Raw genomic sequence first — 3,597 nt, forward strand, 5'->3', positions numbered from 1 at the left:
CTGCCTTCTCCGCTGCGAGGATGTGGTGGTGGCAATGGAGCGCAGGTGTGCCTGGGACACGCTGCTCTCTCTTGACACTCACCACTTTGCCGTGGCTCTGCTTGCCAGGTGAGACCCCCTTCTCCCCACTGCCTCTGACATTGCTGCTCTGTGCCCAGGTGGCCACAAAGTGTCCGTGGTGGCCATGGGCCAGAGGGCCTTGTCACTGAGGGACGGCCAAGCAGACTGGAAAAGGCTGGCAGAGGAGGGTGCCCATGAGCAACCAACTCCCAAGTGGCCCAGGTCCCCTTGCTGGAAAGGTGGTGGGGGAAGACGAGAACTCTGTGAGTCACTCGTGGGAGAGGTTTGCCCCACTGCATCAGGGTCTTGTTTCCTTTTCCTCTTGTCAGAATCATTTGCCATTCAGCCATCCACTTCTGTTCCGCGGTTGCATTCTACCTGCTCGCCCTGCTCAGCAAAGAGATGCCATACTGGGATTTCCCTGCCCTGGCATTCCTTGTGGAGGTGAGCCTGATGGCCAGCGCTGCCTGGCTGAGCGGCCTCCCAGCCCTCTGGCCTCTCGCAGCCACAGCTGCCAGGAGGGTGCCCGTGCCCTGTGCTGCTGCCTGGGCCCGGCCCTGTGCGTTCCTGGGCTCCTGCCAGCCGGCTCCCCTGTCACTGCCCTGTGCCTTTCAGGTTCTCGAGTGCCTGGACTTGAGGGAATGCAGTGACAGTGTTCTGGAGATCCTGGCACAGAACCTGCAGAGCGAGCACATGGCCAGGCGTTACTTGGCACTCCGAGGCCTCGTAGTGCTGGGCAAGAATCCCTTGATGGTGAGAAGGGGGCAGTGGCTGAAGCCCTGCAGGCAGCAGCGTGGGGCTGGGCAACACAGTCGCTCGGCCTTGCCTGGGCTCGGGCGCTGGGGCAGCTGCTCCCAGCTCTCCTGCCTCCCGCTTCAGCTGCCCCAGTGCTTCGGGACAGGCCTTTGGCCTCTGGGCCCTGCGGCAGCCGGGCAGCCTCTCACAAAGTCGTGTTCCGCACAGGCTGAAAAAATGTGGAGCCTGACTGAAAGGCTTGTGGAGCTCCTGCAGGAAAATGATAGCGACATGATCGGGATGACCATTCTTCTTTTAAGATACTTGCTCCTGGATGATGGTGCCCTAATACCCACCCCCATTGCCCTGCAGCTGGCTGAGGCGCTCCTGCCACTCTTTGACCATGTAAGGCTCTGTGCCCACAGCCACGGCCACTGGCTGCTGCCCGGACACTTAGTGCCCTGTGGAGATGCAGGCCTGTGCCCTGGGGGGCCTGAAGCAGCTGATGCTCAGGTATTTTGCCTTTTCTTTCATTCAGGATGATAGCCAGGTGCAGCTGAGCTCCATGTGTGTCTTTCAAGAGATTCTGGACTCATTAACCAAAGATGGAAGAAAGGCCCTCAAGTCCCACGTGCGTCAGAGCCTGGTCCCACTCTACTTCCACTGCCATGATGAAAATCAGATTGTTGCTGAGGTGAGCACTTGTGGCCGGTTGCTGTCCACCTGGGAAGGGGCTGGGCTGCCTCCTGCCCTGGCACCTTGCGGGCTGCAGCCTCCTCCAGGCTGTGGCACTGGGATGCTCCTGGGCCCTGGCCTGTGGGGCCATCTGTGCATCTCTGCTGCTCTCCAGGCATCCTGTGTAGTACTGTATTCTGCAGCCAGATTCCTGAAGAGAAGGAATCTCGAACAAGTGCCAGAGGTGGATGAGACATGGAGGTTCGGCGAGAGCCTGGTAAGAGCAGCCAAGAATCCTCAGCCTCGAGAAGGGCCCTGAGGGCGGTGCTCAGTGTGCGGGGCCGGGCAGCTGTGCTCCTGCCCGCTGCTGCGGCCAGAGGACGCGCGGGCTCTTCTCCCGGCTCCCGTGGGCCTGAGTCGGGTGCCTATGGAGGCCCGGCCCGGCGGGGCTGCGAGCCGGCACCGCGGCTCCCCGGGCAGCAGCCGGCCCTCTGCCCCCTGCCCTCGGGAGCCCTTGCCAGCGGCTGCGGGCCGCGCCTCAGGGCTGTGCGGGCAGGGGAGGCCGGCGATGGGCGCAGACAGCGCCCGGCCCAGGAGCTGAGCCCGCGCCAACCCTTCCCTCCTGCCGCTCTCTGCAGCTGGCAGAGGACAGGAGCAGAGCGGCCGAGCATCTGCGCCGGGCCCTGCGCTACGTGGAGAGCCCACAGGAGCCCCTGCGAGAGGCGGCCGTCCGGTTCATGGGTGAGTCCCGAGCCCGGGCTCCCTCCCCGGCCCGGCCCGCCGCAGCTCGGCCCCAGCCCCGCCTGCTGCCCCGGCAGCGCCAGCCGCTCTTGGCGCCGTGGAGCCCCGCCTGGCCCGGACATTGCTGCTGCCGCCCTCTGGAAGCCGTGCCCTGGGGCGGCAGCGTGCGGCAAGGGCCGGGCTGAGCCCTGCCGGGCCAGCAGCCCGTGTGGCCACAGCGCCGGCAGCGCCGCTGGCAGGGAGCTGTGCCGCTGGGGCCGTGACAGGCTCTGTGCTCACAGGCATGGCCGGGCGGCACCTGAGGGGGCAGCAGCAAGAGCTGCAGCTGATCTGCACTGGTGAGTGAGTGAGGGCAGCGGGCTGACAGCAGGGACTGCCAGGGGGAGCTTGTAAGCCCTGTCCCGGCTGCGGAGAGCTCTGCTCCCGTGGGCAGAGCACACGGAGATTTCAGGGCGACGTAGGCCCTTCCTGGCCAGCAGCTTCAGGCTGATCCCCTTGCTCCCTGCTCCCTCCCGGCCACGGCAAGAGCTGGCTGGGATGGTCCTTTGCAGGAGGCTCTCCTGGGCTCCCGGCAGATCCGGCTCTGACCGTGCCTCTGTTCCTCTCTCTTGCAGCCCTGGAACGCCTGACGGAGGACACGAGCAGTGCCGTGTCAGAGCTGGCACTTCAAACACTGCATGTCCTCCGAACAACACTGCATGGCCGATATTCCATCTTCCAGAGGCTGCACGATCAGCTGCACAGGGCATGGATCACTCTGCCTCGTCTCTCGCGGCTCAGCTGGCTGCACTGCTGGAGCTCTGAGGACAGCTGATCTGGGAGGGTCTCTTAGCTGGTGCAGCCTGAGCCAGTGGGGATTTTTACTTTTCTTTAAGATTTTTCTTTTCTACCGTTCTAATTTTTACCCTCTGTAAATATAGACCGTGTTATAATATACACACTCTCACGAGATTTTCTTTGCTGCCCAGGGTCCGTAGGGCATAGGGGAGGAGGGGAAAAGGGTGCTTGTGCTCACCCAGCTGCCCAGGCGTGCAGTGCTGCAGGGGAAATGGCCAGAAGCCCCTTGGCCTTTGGTGGTTCTGATGAAGCCTTTGTGCTGCCCACAGAGCGGCTGGGCAGGGGCCGGAGCTGCGGGGATCCCTCTCAGAGCGGTGCCTGGAGATGGCCACAAGCCCTGTGCCAGGCAGGAAGCGCCAGCCGTGTCCTCCTGCCCGTGTGCTGCTGGCTGCCTTGCTGAGGGCTCCCAGGTGCCTCTGCATGGGGCTGCTCTGGAGCTGCTGTGGGGCTGCAGCTGTGGAGTACCTGCTGCAGGTTGTTAAAATCAGGAGCCCTGTGCATTCTATGTAGAGAACGCTGGTTGCATAATAAATCTGCCTTCCTGTCAAA

At 63.4% G+C, this 3,597-nt stretch overlaps 1 long non-coding RNA gene across 1 annotated transcript; it reads left to right on the forward strand.

Moving 5' to 3' along the window:
* Positions 1-2,113: 2,113 nt before the first annotated feature.
* Positions 2,114-2,853, forward strand: LOC141729894 (uncharacterized). Its single transcript, XR_012581456.1, has 3 exons — positions 2,114-2,211; positions 2,493-2,549; positions 2,826-2,853. It is a non-coding gene; the product is annotated as an uncharacterized LOC141729894 (long non-coding RNA).
* The last annotated feature ends 744 nt before the right edge of the window (positions 2,854-3,597 follow it).

Source organism: Zonotrichia albicollis, chromosome 8, assembly GCF_047830755.1.
Source record: "Zonotrichia albicollis isolate bZonAlb1 chromosome 8, bZonAlb1.hap1, whole genome shotgun sequence".
Classification (NCBI taxonomy): domain Eukaryota; kingdom Metazoa; phylum Chordata; class Aves; order Passeriformes; family Passerellidae; genus Zonotrichia; species Zonotrichia albicollis.